The sequence below is a fragment of the Mus caroli genome, unplaced genomic scaffold (assembly GCF_978045245.1).
Source record: "Mus caroli unplaced genomic scaffold, Mus_caroli_1 scaffold_16, whole genome shotgun sequence".
Lineage (NCBI taxonomy): Eukaryota > Metazoa > Chordata > Mammalia > Rodentia > Muridae > Mus > Mus caroli.
In genome coordinates, this window is record NW_028227271.1 from 66,965,572 (window position 1) to 66,983,112 (window position 17,541).

A 17,541-nucleotide genomic window follows, 5' to 3' on the forward strand; every position below is an offset into this window, starting at 1 on the left:
GACTCTTTTCCAGAATGATATCTGAAGTGCATAAAACAAAGTATGCTGTGTTGCAAAGGAAACTACTTTTCATGAAAATGCATCTTTAAAAAAAGAAAAAGAGGCCATGCGTTTGAAAGAAAGTGGGGAGGGGAGAGGGGCAGGGGAAGTAGGGAGATACAGAAGGTATTGGAGGGAGCAAAGAAAATGGGAGGGATAAAGTTATTATAAAATAACTTCAAAACATAAAAAAATACTAAAAAATAAAATATACTATCTTTTCATTATGACAGGATAATTGCTTTGTTCATATGTTATTAAGTCATATACCCTACCAGCAGGTGCAATAGCTACCACAGTAATGAGGCAGTGCCACGCGTGAATGCTGTTTTGAAATAGAGTTAGTCTAAGAATTGCAATATGAAATGCAAATATCTGCGATTTTTCTTGGCAACATCCCTGGCACTGTGGTTTGTGACCCACATTTTAATGGAAAAAAATACTAGATTTTAGTTTGGGGTTGTGGAAATAAAGATGACATTATTTAACCACCCAAGTTCTTGGGGTTCTTCTGGATTCTGTCTGCTCTGGAGGTAACTAATATGTGAGCTTGTGGGGCCAAAGGACATAGAACCCCCTGGACAAAGTCCATAACCTTATTTCAGTTCCACAGCATCTGATTTTATTCTTGGACCATGAGAACTTCACAGTACACTCTAAACACCTGGTGCAGACGGGGATGGCATGGTCCCTCAGCTGCTAATCTGCAATTTACCTTTAATATCCCACCGCCACCACCCTTAACTCGTCTTCTGTTACCTGCACAAGGAACTCTTACCTGGGTAGATATGGGTTATGAGGAAAACAGTATTGACAGGTCACTCAAGTTCAAACCATGTGCCACAGAGGACCGTAGCTATTTACAAAGAGACCTTTATCTACACAGGGAAGATAAGTGGATGGTGCTTACATGAAGCATGCTGGGAAAAGCAGACACTTCCCAGAAGAGCCAAACTGGATGCAAGACATAGCTAAGGCCAAGAAGGAGGTGTGAGTGTTATTGTGTAGTAGGAGGTGTGAGTGTCATTGTGTAGTGTCGGGTGTCAGAAAAGCTCTCATTCCCTACATTGTTTTGAATGAGAAGAAAATAGTGTTGACTTTCCTCTGTGAGATGAGGGAACTTTGCTGTCCATTAGCTGCTGTCACAGCCCTGTGTTTAGAGAGACCAAAGCCGTCCTTTCAATTATATGAGCTCCTACCATACTGGCGTAAAAGAATGGAGTTAAGATGGTTTTGCACAAGCTGTTGTTTAAACTAAATCCAAATCCCTTGCATTTGAAATGGAAGCTGAGTGATTTTTCGTGTGGTCTCAGAGGGATTACGAAAGAGGATGTTCTTAAATAGTTCCTGCTCTTTGGATTAGGAAAAACACCTGCTTGGAGCCTGAGTCTCTGTGGCAACCTGCAGAGAAACTTGGAGAAAGTCTAGCATCCCCAGCTGTCCTCTGCTGCTTGATGGAGATGTTGGAAACCTCAGTGCAGAAAGGAATGTGATTTTTTTACGAAGTCGACTTTTCTTTAAATGGTATCTTAGGATGGAAAGCAAACTAGCAACAGCTTTACAAAATTCAACATTTTTTTATTGTTTCCATAAGAGATGCCATAAAAGTTAGTGTTTATTGAGACTTTTATACAGAAATTATATGATAAATATTAAATCCACTGGTGCTACATTCTCCAGACCAATAGTTTCTCATCTCTGTGCTTAAATTTATAGCTTTTTGTGAAATATATCTATAGATGCCATTAATGTCATGCTGAAATGGCTCAGTGCTTAAGAGCATTTGCTGCTCTTCCAAAGGACCTCAGTTCCCAGAAACCACGTCAAAGGGCTCACAACTGCTTGTAAGTTCAGCTACAGGGGATCTGACAGCCTCTTCTGGCCTCCACAGGCACCTGCACACATGTAGCATACACTCACACAGGCACACATGAGTGCATAAATAGAAATGACAATTTTTTAATTAAATTATCCTATGGTAATCTAGAATGGAATAGACTCATGTCACGATAAAGTCCTATATTTGATTTGCAGGCAAGAAATTGCTAATATGAAAGATATTCCAGTTGTTGCCGTTCTTAATTGGATGCTTTTCCACAGTCAGTGAGCTCTGCTCAGCAACTCCAGCAAAGCCAGGCCTGTACGTCTTCCTTAAGCGGCTGTACTGGTTACTGTAGCTGTGACAAAAATACCCAACAATGGGAAGGATTTGGCCAGGCATGGTGGTGCATGCCTTTAATCCCAGTCCTTGAGAGGCAGAGGCAGGTGGATGTCTGTGAATTTGTGGCCAGCATGGTCTACACAGTGAGTCCAGGATAGCCAGAGAAACCTTATCTCAAAACACACACACACACACACACACACACACAAAATAAACAAACATAAAACAAAACAAAGAAAGGTATTATTCTGGCTCACAGTTAAAGGGACATGGTCCATTAGGGCACAGACAGGATGACATCAGGACCACAAGGCAGTTGGTCACATTACATCCTCAGTCAGGAAGTAGACCCAGATGAATGCTGTTTCTCAGCTTGCTTCCTCCACTTTACTTAGTCCAGGGTCCTGGCTCATGCAATGGTGCCTTCCACAGTTAGGATGGATTTTTCCACCTCGAGTCACCCAATCTGGCAACTCCTTCACAAGTGTGCCCATAGACTTATCTGTCCCCTAGTTGATCCTAGGTCCTGTCACTCGGACCATCAAAATTAACCATTACATCAAGGTAAACGTTTTAAATGTTGACTCTGAAATGTCTTTGTTTCTATTACATGTGTATTGGACATAAATGCCAAAGAGTATGACTGTATGCTAAGGAGACTCCCATAGACCACAATCAGTTCTGTGACCATCAAATTTACAGCATCTTGACGGCACAATCACAGTGTTCCACAAAAGTGATGGCACCCCATACCTTCCCATGTCACACCCTGGATCAGCTGCAGCAGGATCAGCCAGTTCTCACTCACTACGTGGCTTCTGCAGCAGGATTGGCCAGTTCTCACTCACTAGGTGGCTTCTGCAGCAGGAGTAGCCAATTCTCACTCACTAGGTGGCTTCTGCAGCAGGATTGGCCAGTTCTCACTCACTAGGTGGCTTCTGCAGCAGGATTGGCCAGTTCTCACTCACTAGGTGGCGTCTGCAGCATCATATTACTTTAGGCATTTTGGGTCCCTCCTTACCATGACCCTTGAATGGTGTCTACCATTGGAACATAGAACCATAGTGGCTCTGAGTTCTCGACTGACCCTTCAGTCTTTGATACATTCAGTAAATCCTGAACACCTGTTATGTACCAATATTAGACTAGGCATGAGAAATACTATGTGGAAAAGAATAAGTCAGGTCCCCACCATTGACCATTTACAGTCTGGCTGTATAGAGAACAAGAAACCAGGAGTCCTTCCCTCAGGGATACACTGTACTGTAGTCAAATAGCCTGGAAAACATTAGATTCTACTCCAGAATCAAACTTTAGAAGAGGCAGCTATTGAATACCTAGCAAAAAGAGCCATTTCTTTCCACCTGCTTGAATCCGAGATTCCAGGTGAGTATGTGAAGCCTGTTCCCAGGGGGCCAAAGGTTATCTGTCCCTCATTCAGAAGATAAAACCAAGAGAATAATTTACTCTTATGCCAATACTCGGGGTTATTCAAAAGATAGGACCCACATTACTCTTTAGAAGTAAACTTTACATTGGTACCCAAATATCTCCCATGTTTTCTGTGTTAAGCACTAAGAATAGGCTCCCTGCTTCAGTAAGCAGACACAATGCTTTCTGTGTCCACTCACTCACAATTCTGGTTGGAGGAAAATGCTGCTTCACACGGGTGCCCGGGGACTCTAGCTTCTCCTAAGTTAGGCTGAGTGTAAGTCCCGTCTTTATCACTTTGTGCTGGTTCTTTTTTACAAAAGCCCCAGTTTCTCATTTGGACAATACTAGTGCCTATCTCATGGGGTTTTGGAATCAACTCCCTCCAATAGTAATTGGCAGACACTAGGCACTCAATAGTTTGACCTGCTGTGAGTTGTTTAAGCCTCTGCCAGTGATGCCAGCACCACCCAAGAGGCTGGACAAAAGCATTTTCAGGGGTAGAGAAGGTATATCCCTGGTGTTATAATAATAGATAACTCTAAGGAAGCTGTATAGACTTCCGAGCTCTTTTCATAGTATCTATTTCTCCCTGAGCCATCCGGTTTTTTAGTGGAGGAAGCAGAGAGACAGAGAGCATAACAAAGGTCCCAGTATCACCAGAGTTTATGCGGAACCTGTAGTGTTTGGCTCCAAAGTCCTGGCTTCATTCACTATGCGGCTCTACCCATCCAGTTGGAATTTGCTAGATTCTCCCCTAGAAGCGCTGTGTCAGGTTGTGGCAGATTATAATCTCCAAAAGTGGTCATGAAATCCTAATCACTCCTGTGCATTCTTGTGAAATATCGTCGTTCTGTCTCAAGAGACTGTTGTATCCCCTTCCAACCCAAAGGAGCTTGTGATTGGCCCAACAAAGAGACTGTAGTGAGATGATGCTACACAAAATTCAAGGGGATATCATTTAAAGATACAATTTCCCTTTCTCTACAGCTCTCTTATTTGTCTCATATGTTATATTCACCCCTGGAGCCCAGCCTCCATGTGTGAAGAAGCCCAGACATATGGAGAGGCCATATATAGTTGCTTCAGCTGATGGTCCCAGCCAACATCCAGCACCAACTGTCAAATATGTGAATGAAGAGTCTGAAGATGACTCCAGTGCCCTGCCATGGGGTCTTTCTCCCCTGTCCTTATGCTGGGCTGATAAGTTATTCTCTCTGAGCCTTTCCCCACAGTTGCCTTAAGCCCAAAAGCTTTGGGTTAATATTTTAGGTTGTCTGAGTAAACAGTATACAGAAGATAATGGTGCAATGTGTATGTGGAGGCTTCGACTTTAGAAACATAAAGGTTAAAGGGCTTTTGTGCTTTTATACAAGTATATAGCCTAACCTGAAATAATTTCAGAGGAAAACTGTCTTTCAGTCAACTTATGAAGGGCGATAGCTTGGTCTGTGAGGAGCTTACCAAGCAAGCCTTAGGACCTGAGCTCAGATTCCCAGAATCCACTTTAAAGGCCAGATGTAGTTGTACACTTCTATTGGTCAGGGTGAAATGGGGTGGAGTAGGAGATGGGCCAGTCCTTGGGGGAATCACTGAACAGCCAGTCTAGCTAAAATGGTGAGCTCTAGGTTCCAGTGCGAGACCTTGTCTCAAAAACCTAAGGTGGAAAAGCAATTGAGGAAGGAATCCTGACATCAGTCTCTGGTCTCCTGTGCCTGTTCAAACAAATGCAACACACACACACACACACACACACACACACACACAGCCCACATATATACTACATACCCCCCCCACACACACAAACACATAAGCACGAGTGACCTTTAAGACACGTCCTGCCTATAAATTTGGAAGAGCAGCCTGTACACCGAATTGTTGCTGGGTTTGCAGATGATCAGCTGTGCCCCAGTGAAGCCTCACTCACAGCCTCCTGCCTGCTGTCCCTCCCTGTGGAGGCTGTGTGCACAACCATGTTTGTACTCTCTTCCTCGTCCTCTTTGTCCCCTCTGTCTTTCCCACACACGTACATTCTGTCTAACCTGCTGCCTGATGTCTCCTTTGACACTCCCTCTTGGCCCGTTCCCAATGCTTCGGGGACCATTTTTTCACTCTAATGGTAAAACTAGGGAAATCCCTAGGTAGGGTAATATTTAGCTCACTCAGCAGCCCGTTTTCCTCTTAAACAAGCTGCCAAAATGGCAAATGTCCTGCTGGCTTGTGGCTTCTTGTGCCAGTCAAACAGAGCACTAGAATCCTCAGAAGCTGGCTTGTGGCTTCTTGTGCCAGTCAAACAGAGCACTAGAATCCTCAGAAACGTCGTCATTTTGCATTCGCTCAGAGGCAACTCTGTGCCTTGTGCTGGCAAGAGATCAATGCAGCCAAAGGTCTTGTTTATGTAAACTTCACCCCGTCCTGCTGGTCTCCATTTTCCCCTGAGAAGCTGCTCGTTCCTATATCATCTGCCATTTGTTACGTTCACACAGTCGGGCACCTATGAAAATCCTTCTGCCTGTGGACTGCTGAGCATCTTCCAGTTGCCCCTTATTCTCACACAGAGAATTCTCACACCAGATGGGCTGGTGTGATCCACACACCGTGGCCTGTCAGCAGTCAGGATGTGGCCCATCTTGACCAGGAGGCTGTTAGCTGCTCTGTCCGTAGCTGTCAATATAATTTCTTTATCAAAGATACAAAAGGTACCCACTTCGTGGGGTGCTGCTAGCACCAGGCACTCTCTGCAAAGTGTACACTCTGGTTAGGGAAGCTAGAACAGCACCCAAAACCAAGGACAGATCTCTGTCATCCATCCTGAGTAAACGTCTACAGCCTGATATCATGCCGGAAAGTGCTCGTTAAGTTCCAAGTATTGAGATGACTTTGAGCAGAAAATGAGCTTTGAATCTTAAATGGAAAATGTTTGACTTGATCATTGGATGTCAGGTGACGATCCATGAGTGACATTATGACATTATCTATTTAATATTATGACATGTAAGAGTATCCACCCATCTGGAATCAAGAAATTGGTTAAAAAGCCTAAAGACAACGTAACTTGTAAGGGAAGTCTACAGAGGCTCTGAAATGTTTCCGTTTAAACTGGATTTGGTCAGACAAGATGCAGGAGGCTAGTGGAAAGTCCGAGACACTGAGGTGGCTCATGTGTGAACAGGGTTGTGATATTTCAGTGATCTCTCTCCTTTTGCTCCATTCGCGTTATATTTACACAATCATAATTAATAACCCTAGTGAAATCCCGGAGCTAGTGAAAAACCATTGTCTCGTGTGGTGGAGCGTTGCCCCCAGTGGCTCATATGGTTGAGTGTTTTTTAGGAAGTATTAGAAGGTGTGGCCTTGCCGGAAGTAGTGTGTTCCTGGGGGTGGGCTTTAAGGTTTCAAACTCCCAGCCTCAAGCCCTCTCTGCCTGCTGCCAGTGGATGCAGATGTAAGCTCTCAGCTACTGCTCCAGCTTGCCTGTCAGCGCGCTCCACTCTGATGGTCATGGGCTCACACTCTGAGACTAAGCGAGCCCCCAATTAAATGCTTCCTGTTGTGAGTTGCCTTGGTTATGGTGTCTCTGTCTCCTCACAGCAATAGAAGAGTAACTAAGCCACTCCATCACTCTGAGGAAAAAAAAAAATCTTTGACTCAATTCGCCAGTGAGAAATCGAACTGTTTGGTGAAGTCTTAGTAGTAAGCCTTTATATCTATCTTTCATAATATTTAACATTTTTGAACATTGGTCATCTATATTGTCTTTAGCCAAAATACAGCATTCTTTTTTTTTAAAGATTTATTTATTATTATACGTAAGTACACTGTAGCTGTCTTCAGACAGCAGAAGAGGGTGTCAGATCTCATTACGGATGGTTGTGAGCCACCATGTGGTTGCTGGGATTTGAACTCAGGACCTTCAGGAGAGCAGTCAGTGCTCTTAACCACTGAGCCACCTCTCCAGCCCCAGAATACAGCATTCTTAAGAGAAAGTTATCACAACTCACACATGGAAAAAAAATATGCACAACTCGTGTATGTAATGTAAGGCATAATGGAATCCTTGTGTAGCCAGCAGAAGCCCTTGCTAGTCGGTCTATTCAAGAGCAAGGCTGGATGTTCTGATTGACAATGGCTTAGCCGCAGCAGCATATTACAGATGCATGCTGTCATCTGGAGTCCTAGCTTAATGGAAATTGAATTAGCAATGTTATTTCAGTTCTCCAATTACCTAGTGTCTTACAACAGTTGGAGACAGTTAGCTTGGCTCTGATGATAGGGGAAAGCCTTTTGCAAAATGTCGTTGACCAAAGCTGCTGGTAACAGTGATACCATGCGTACAAGTGATCATACCCACGTCCCAGGGACTCTGTCCCTCTGCTGTTCCTCCCAGGAAGGAGCGGCCTGGGAACCTTAGCAAGCTGGGAGCTCCCCTATCGGTTGACTTGCCAGCAGTGACCTGAAATGTCCATTTGCCCTCAGGACCATTCTCTTTCTAGAGGGCCTGGCCAAAATTTAAGTGGAAGCTACAGTTTTCTTCCAAATACTTTTTCTGATATATTGAGATGTTTCACAGAATGGAAGCCACTTCAGAATGGTGGAGTCCAAACTGCTGTTTAAAAGAAACTTCAAATGTGTTGGACTTATTCTCAGACTATTTCAACTTTATGACACTCAGAAGGAGGCCTGCTCCTTCCTGGACCCTCTACGCAGCCCACAGATGCGTAGCAATGACATTCTTGAGTTCCCTGAGAGGCTGGGACTTGACCCCTCCCCATGCTGCCTTGGAAGATCACCAGTCACTGTCATTTTAATTTCAGTGTGTCGGGGAAGGGGGGTTGGAAGTCATGTCATCAGGCAGCTTTCTTCTTGTGTACCACCTCTACAACGCTGTGGGCACCATTTTTATAAAAGCCTTTGGCTTGCCATCTGCGCACTGAAAAGAAAATCCGCATACCTGAGAAGTTGTTCTGCCCCCGTGTGATTCTCAAACCATGTCATTGGCCTTTGTACTCCTTAGTTCTGTTAACTTGACGCAAACTAGAGTCACCCTCCAAGAAAGTTTCAGTGAGAGATTGTATCAGGATTGTTCGTGGCCATGTCTGTAGAAGATTTTCTTAACTAGGTTCATTGATGTGGGGAAACCCTGCCTGAAAGTGCTCAGCCCCATTCCCTGGCTCGGGGTCGACAGTTTGAAGGAGGAATGGAGCTGAGCACACTCATGTGTGCTCTCTCTGCTCTTGACTGGCAGTGACTGGCTGCTTCCAGCTCCTGCCTGGACCCCCACAGCGATGGTCTATGACTTAGAATCTAAATTGAATAAAATTTTTCTAACTTAATTTTGTCAGAGTATTTTTATCATAGTAACAAGAAAGGAAACTAAGGCAGGCTTCAATTAATATTCTTTTTACCAAGCCTCCTGGATTACTTTCAAATTTATCCAGTTGCCTAGGATCTTTTTCCCATGGCAAATGGATTATTTCCATTCTCTCCAGGTCTACCCCTCTCTTAGAATCATTTTCAATCTTGCTATGGTATATTTATAAGTATTTTTTAGTGGCAAAAGGACTACAATCTTCAATTCCCCCTATAATAGAAAATGTATTCAGAATAAGTTCCGTCATGGATCTGTGACCTTCGTTCTGTCATCTTCTTGCAGCTAAAAAGGCAAAGGGGAGCCTGGCTGCGTTTTCATCCCGCTGCCTTTAGAGGTGGGTTTTTAGAATTTTCCTTATTATATCACTGATCATAAACTTCACTAGAAAGGGTCCAGCTATGTCATTTGTTTATCTTTCATGATTTCTTCTTGGGCTTTTAGAATCCCGGTCGCCTCGGGGTCCTTTGGTGGAACATTCCTGTGTGGCCTTCTCTCTGTTCTCCTCATGCACCTTTGGCTCTCCACTGCATTCCTGCTCGTCTCTGTTTTCTCCACCCCTTTTTACCCAGATTCAAAGGTTTCCCTGATTTTGTCCTTTGGGTCACAGATTCATTTTTGTGTCATTAACTGCAATTATTCAATTTTCCCACCGAGTCTGATTATTTTGTTAATTACTTATTGTTTTATGTATATGAGTGGTTTTGCTTAAAATGTACATCTGTGTACCATGTGTGTGCCTGATGCCCACAAAGGCCAGAAGAAGGTGTCAGATCCCCCTGGAACAAACTGAAATTTCAGATAGCTGTGAGTCATCTTGTGGGTGCTGGAAACCGAACCTGGGTCCTCTGGAAGAGCAGCCAGTGTTCTCAACACGGAGCAATCGCTCCAGCCCCAGGTTTCTTCAAGGGAATGAAGGAACCTGAGAATGTCTGACTTGCCCAGCCAAATTAATAAAGAGCTGTGTTCACTGATGGAGGAAGCCTCGGCTTTCCTGGGTAGTTTGTAGGAAGCTCATCATGGAAGCCGGAGCCCGGAGTTGCTCATGGAAGCACATGTGTGAGACACGGGTGAGTCATGAGAAGCTCATGACAGTCCCAAATGCCAACATGAAGAATGTTCTGCTTCTAGCAGTAAAGTGCGTCCGTGCCCCCTTCTGGGCAGTGTGGAGCGCGGTGGAAGGACGTGGGACCCAGCATTCTGCAGAGCCCTTTTAAAAGCTACCTTTAATGCCCTTCTTGTAAACTTAGGCTTAAATTTCTGGAGGAATGAGGAGCGCTCACCTCTTTAGCAGCTCACTCTGAAATCTGTTTTATGTCATCATTTTTATTGGCCTGGTCCAATAACAGCTGTTTGATATTTTCCATAAATTCCCAGAAAGCCTTTGTATTTCTACTATGGCAACCTTTCCAGATACCCACCCTCTTTTACACATCTTCTTTCTCACACGTCTTTATTTACAGGAGGCATAAGCTCTTGTATTTTTAAGTGAGATTCTACGGGCATCCAGGATGGTTGGTTGGCCCCGGGTATTGGCTCACAGCTGGCATGGGGCCAGGGCGCACGACTTACTTTCTGTGGAGCAGTTCTTTCCTTTATCATTACAGACATCACTTCTGACCCTGTTGGCTGCATTACAAATACTGGCCATTTTATAAAGAGAGCAAACTGAAAGGCAATGGACTGTGTGGGACTCCGAGAAGTTGCCCCAACTAAGTCCTCCCCATCCTTCCAGCACTTCTCTTGGGCCTCCTTCTATGCCTCAGCTCTGTATAATACAGACCGTGGTTACATGACTAATCAAACAGTTGTGCAGTGGCAAGTCTGTCCTCTTTGGTTAAAACCTGAAGGTCCCTGTGGTAATCATGGAGCCTCCATAGGGCTATGGTGAGGAGCATAACAGATGAGAAGCTAAATGAAGGGACAAAGAAATGAGTGAGCTTTATGTTGGCCTTGCAAACGGGTACATTGTCTTTCCTTGCTGAGATGGGCCCTAGAATCCTTGGCAAGCAGGTGAGGCTCTGGGGACGGGTATTCAATACATAGGGGATAATTTGGTGAAGGCACATAGGCAAGCTGGATTACTGTTGGTTGTTGGGGGTGAGGGGGCTTTTGGAACTTGTTCACAGAGAGCTGTCAATTACCACTTCATCCAAACAAAAACACCTTATTCTGTTGTGCCTCTGTGTGCTGAGACCTTCTTCAATTATTACCAGCCTGGGAGCACAGCATGAGAGCATAGCCTGGGAGCATAGCCTGGGAGCACAGCCTGGGAGCACAGCCTGGAAGCTCAGTCTGGGAGCACAGCATGAGAGCATAGCCTGGGAGCACAGCCTGGGAGCACAGCCTGGGAGCACAGCCTGGGAGCACAGCCTGGGAGCACAGCCTGGGAGCTCAGTCCGGGAGCACAGCATGAGAGCATAGCCTGGGAGCACAGCATGAGAGCATAGCCTGGGAGCACAGCCTGGGAGCACAGCCTGGAAGCTCAGTCTGGGAGCACAGCATGAGAGCATAGCCTGGGAGCACAGCCTGAGAGCACAGCCTGGGAGCACAGCCTGGGAGCTCAGTCCGGGAGCACAGGTATTGGTAGAGCCATCATCGGCACTTCAGTTCTATAGGCATCAGTAAAGCCTTCTTTATGGCTATTTAAAGCCTATGCCAGGTTTCTTTGCACGTTTTCATTAAGGGATCTGCTTGCAGCATTAGTTACGGTGACCCCATCTCTTCACAGGAGCACTTCAAAGCCACATAGAGCTTAGAAGGGGCCTTCAAGCCACCCTTGGCTTCTGATGCCTGCTGGGAATTGTTGGGCTGTGAAGGCCCTCTAGTGTGAGGTACCGCTACTGGAAGAGTTGTTTTGTTTCCTTGTTCAGAAGTTTCTCTGTTATTCTAAAAGTCTTCTCGGAGATCTTTGCCTACGATTTCCAATCACTTCATTCAAAACAAAACAAAACAAAACAAAACAAAACACTACTAGTTATCAGAAATTAGTGGGCTCTAGCTTCTTGGTTAGTCAAAAATAATCTTTTGATTTTTGAGATGTGTGTTATTTTATGCACAAAGTAAGAGCACAATAAATATGTGTGAAGTGTGTGGAAACAAGATTAAAGGAGAGAGTGAGGTCCCCTGAAGCAGAACTGAGCAGCTTTGTTTGTAGATGCGATTCAGGATGAGACGGGGCTCTGCTGCTCTCCTTAGTACCTGCTTTAGTACCTGCTTTCCTTTCCACCATGCCCTGCACACACCTGCCATCTTTTAGTTTTGAGGCTGATTTACTCCAGGATTTAGAAGGTCTCAAAAGACAAGTAGGATCCTTTTATCTGCCCGTGCAACAGGATTGTCTGGGGTCTATGTTTCCCTTCTTACCCATTCCAAGGGCCGTTTATCGCTTCCCAGCTTTTTAAGAAGAAAGCTGTAAAACCCATTGGCAATGTGAAGTTAGCCGTACGACACTGTGAAATGGGATATTCCCAGTTGTGTGACTCTGAAAGTATCTTGGTGAGGTGCCAGGCTAGCCTAATAGGAAAGGAGGTCTGGAGATGCTAACAGGATGACATCTCCAGAATCAAGGGATGTGCTCCCAGAGGCCCTTGAAGCAGTCTAGGTTAAGTCTGGAGGAAAGAAAGATGCAGAGATCTTCAAATTACTGCATCTCCACCGAATCCCAACTGCTGGGTCAGTGAGGAGTGCCAGCCTGAGGTGACCCAAGAGTCCTTGGTTGGATCTTCCCAGGAGCCTTAGAGAAGAACTACAGCATCTACCAACAGACCCTCTCTGGGCTGGAGGTGATTCCTGAGTTGAATTCAGAATTTTTGGACCAGAATCTATAGATTAGGGTATGAAATTCACCTCTTTCTAAAACTTCCCCAGTGGTTCTTAATTCATACCAAGGAAACCTGGAGCGCTACCTGCACTTCCTCACCTCCTCAAGTCTGTAAGGATCCGAACTACAAAGAACTCACAAGCATCTGGTGCTTCAAAAGCTCACAGCTGCTCAGCACACAACAGAAGGGTGCAGGTCCTGCACTATCTGCTGTAAGCATCAAGGTATATCTTGTCTTTAGGAGAGTAAATTATGAAGTCACAATCCCAACACCAAACCAATATGGTGGACCATGTAGCATCATTGCAAACTGTTGTAGACATAGATCACTGGTTCCAAGGAGACACCTTACCTGTCCAGATCCTTACAATCAGAATCAACTCTGAGCAAGTAGCTTCTTCTCAGCACAGTTCATGCAGATCCCTCAGTGTGAATAGCCAACTAAAGATTAAGGCTGTCGGACTTTAGTATCTGGCCACCTAAGTAGGCCATAACGCTTAGGGAACATACTGCCTTTGTCTTCTTAGGAAGCCTAGGGGAGCATTCAGTTTACAGAAGAGACACAGTGTTGAGTGGCGGCTGACCTACAGGCTGGCCACAGAGACATGGAGGATGAGGCGTCACAGGAGAGAGGTACCTTTCCATAATGCACAAGTTACTGTGAGAATTTCAAAACTTAGTTCACATTTCCCCGCTGACCTTTTCAGACTTATTCCTTTATCTTATATTAATTTCCCCCTTCTCCTCCAAGAGTAAGTTACAGAACATGAAGGAAGGTTTTATTCCCGAACTTCATAAAGTAAAAGTGTGCTCTGTTCTGCTATTTCTTTAATGTAGACACCACATCTAAGTCCGGGTACACCTGTTCCTAGGGAGTGATTGGCTAACTAGAGATTTTCAGCTTCATGGATGTGTACCAAACAAACTTCAGACTATTACACAGGGGCTGGTGAGACAGGCTGGCAGGAAAAGGCACTCACCACTTAGCATAGCTTCCTGACTCAGTCCCCGGGACCTGTGTGGTACAGGGAGAAGAGCAGCTCCTGGGAATCACTCTGATTTCTGTGTGCACACTGTGTGTGCCTCTCCTCCCATACACAAATCAACAAATATAGTTTTTTATTTAGATTCTATGATTTCTGTTTTGTTTTTTTTAAGGTGTTACGTGGGTGTACAGAGGATGGCAGAGTCTCCATGGTGATGGGTGAGTGTAAGATGCTCCGTGAGTCACTGCACTCCACTCCAGCGCTATAGAAAATCATCGGGGGTTGCTTGGCAATGATTAAGAGGAAATTATTCAAATTCCTTTCCTTGCCATTGTGTTTCCACTGTGCCTAAGCAATATCCCATGACCGTCATAATTAGTCATGTCTTGCCACCACTGTGGTAAACAGCATCAAACTCTTATTGCTAGATGAGAGAACCAAGGGAATTGGCTTCACCCAAAGAGCATGCAGTAAAGAGTCAGACTCATGATCCTTTTTTTTCTTCATTATTCTTTTTTTAATTAGATATTTTCTTTATTTACATTTCAAATTTTATCCCCTTTCCTAGTTTCCCCTCCAAAAATCCCCTATCCCATCCCCCCTCCCCCCTGTTTCCCAACCCACCCACTCCTGCTTCCTGGCCCAGGCATTACCCTATACTGGGGCATAGAACCTTCACAGGACCAAGGGCCTCTCCTCCCATTGATGACCGACTAGGCCATCCTCTGCTACATATGCAGCTAGAGCCATGAGTCCCACCATGTGTTTTCTTTGATTGGTGGTTTAGTCCAAGGGCGCTCTGGGGGTACTGGTTAGTTCATATTGTTGTTCCTCCTAGGGGGCTGCAAACCCCTTCAGCTCCTTGGGTACTTTCTTTAGCTCCTTCATTGGGGACCCTGTGCTCTGTCTAATAAATGGCTGTGAGCATCCACTTCTGTATTAGTCAGGCACTGGCAGAGCCTCTCAGGAGAGAGCCATATCAGGCTCTTGTTGGCATCTGCAATAGTCAGACCCATGATCCTTAAGCCTCTTCCCTCCTCTGACTCTGCACCCCCATCATCTTCCATCAGCCTCGGAGGAATGAATATAGATCAAAACTTAAAAATGTGTTCCATATACACCATTGGCTCTGTGTTTAAGAAAGGAACATTAAACATTGGTCTCACCTAAGAATACTGAGAGAGCTTTAAGTACAGTGCCACTGCTAATGTCTGACTGCAGATATGCAAATGTAGACCCTGTACTTAAAAACTTAAGGTAATGCTCACAAGCAGGCAGGGCTAAGGATGCTCATCCAGGCAGTGGGTGCTCCTGATTCACGCAGACTCCAAACTTAATCCAACAGTCTCTCCCATGTGTCACCACTGTCCTGCTGCCTAGAGCCCTAAGTAGGAAATCTTCTGGCGACATGTACGTTCAGCTTGAGTTCAGCATGGGGACGTTTACACAAGAGTGGTTCCACTGTTCACCTTAAGTGGCAGTAGATGGCTCTGGCAAAGGGATGGAAAGGAAGGAGCTAGCCCAGGAGACGATGTGCTACTCAAACCAAGGAAAGAGAACAATGCCAGGAACCCTGCCCCTAGCACTTGGATGCCACGCTCCTGGGTGGAGGCCTGTGCAGATGAGCTGCTGGATCTTGATGTGGGTGTTAAACTGATGAAGGCTCATTAATTCACATCAGCAAGTCCTCTCAATTAGAAGAGGTTCCAGTCTAGACTGCTATAAAACTCCGTGGCCTCAGGCAAGTTACTGAAAATTGAACACCCTAATCTGAACCATGAGAACCAGAAATGCTCCCGAATCCACACCCTTTAAGCACCAAGATGACACCACAAGTGGAGATTTATGCACCAAGAAACTCATTGCATGAACAAAATTGAAAGAGAGCCCCTGAACCTCAAGGGTAGACCTGTGGCATCCAAGGTCAGGCCTTCTCCTGAGACAGAATGAGAGAGGTACCAGGAGAACAAATGGATGCTAATACAGCTTGAGTCATAGCACAGAAAGCTCCTAAAGTCAGAAGTTATGGAGCTGAGTCCCAAGAATCCAGAGAAGCTGCTCATGGAAGAGGGAGGGGCTCAGGAGCAGTAAGCTAAGTGACCAGCGGGGTTGGTTGGTTGTCACCTTCCTTAAAAATGGCTGAGCCAAGGGAATGAGTGTCTCAATAAGCTGTTTTAACAAGTGTATGAGTTGCTTAGAAAATGCTATTCCTCTATCCTGTCTTTAAGAGCACAGACCTGTCAGCTCTTCCCACCTGGTGTCTGTGGCAGGCTGGCTCTGCAGAATACACCTCAGTAAATGCATGTATCCAGTGAATGAAACATGACATGTTTCTTGACTGTGAGACTTCTTGTTGCTTTTAATTTGTCATCAACCTTTCCGTGGAGAGATATGTTTCCTGGGGCTAGAGTGGAGGCTCAGCAGTTAAGAGTGTTGGCTGCTCTTCCAGGGGACCCTAGTTCAATTCCCAGCACCCACATGGTGGCTAACAACTGTCTCTAACTCCAGTCCTAGGGGATTCAATACTCTCTTCTGGCTTCTTTGGGCACCAGGCATACATGTGGTACAAAAACACACATGCAGAGAAAACACCCGTACACATTAAATAAATATTTAATTAAAATGAAGATGTTTCCCAACGTTGACTGTAGCATTCTTTCTAAAATTGGAATCCTCGACTCCTATAGGTCTTTCACCGTCTCAACACCTAGAATCTCTGCCTGTAGGTCCCTTCTTCTGTTCTCATGCTGTATGCAACTCTTAGAAGAACATGGCCTCCCTCCCAAGTCTTTACATTTAAGTAGAAGCAAAAGATGAGGCTTTGAACAAGAAGAGAAGCCCTTGCCTTGCTCATACTCTCTCCGGCACACAGTTGTCATCAAACTATCTCTCTGTGGAAGATCCTGTAGATGGCTGGGATGTCTGTCCTCAGTGAGGCCACTCCAGTTCCTGCCACAGAGAGCATTTCGGGTGTGGCTGGGGTATGCATTCAACGCACCCACACTTCTTGGGAAGAGGCGTCTTCTGGGAGTGTTTTGAATGGACCCAGAAGCAGGAGGCTCTAGCTACACTAACTTGCTATGTTTCTTGTCTCATCTATCCAAAATTACCTCATTGAAGCCTTGGCCATCTCTTTTCAAAATAGTCACTGAAATGGTTTACAAAATTAAGCTCTTCACCCACATGGAGTCTACTCTAACAGTCCCTGTAGGCATTGGCCTTGAGTGTTGATGTCCTGCTAGTGTGCCAGCATGACCACTTGGTATAAATGCAGGCAAACACAACCAGTGCTGTTGCTATGTTCATCTTATAATCATGGGGCAGGGGTGGGGGGTGGGCAAGTGTAAGTGGAGAGAAGAGGTGAGGCAAGACAAGCCTGACTGTTTGCTAACAGGCACTATTTATTTTAAGCAAATTCTCAAACAAACAAAGCTTTTATGTCTATACTTCAGGCTTCTGTGTCCCAAGAATGATGTACTGTGTGCTTCCTCATCTGGAGGTACCACAATGCTAGAGCAATGTCTGCAGAGTGACCAGGTGGGGTGGCACACATCTGTTACCCCAGCACTTAGGAAAATCGTGAGATTAAAGCCAGCCTGGGCTACAAAGTGAGAATATGTCTCAAATACACGAGGAAATACCAAAACCTCTTATTTGGTTATGCCAAACACAGTTCTCACCAGGCACTGCCTCCCCGAACCTGGAAGCTGTACCTTGTGGTAGGTTTTGCCAT

At 45.1% G+C, this 17,541-nt stretch overlaps 1 protein-coding gene across 11 annotated transcripts in view; it reads left to right on the forward strand.

Moving 5' to 3' along the window:
• The window catches only part of Ncald (neurocalcin delta), a 432,610-nt gene that overhangs the window by 334,773 nt on the left and 80,296 nt on the right, over window positions 1–17,541 (forward strand). Inside the window, exon 2 of one of the 11 annotated variants that reach the window (XM_029469817.2) lies at window positions 13,981–14,026. The exons of the other annotated variants lie outside the window; for them this stretch is intronic. The gene's annotated coding sequence lies outside the window, so the exon portion shown is untranslated. The remainder of the gene's footprint in view (window positions 1–13,980; window positions 14,027–17,541) is intronic. 11 annotated transcript variants of the gene reach the window in all.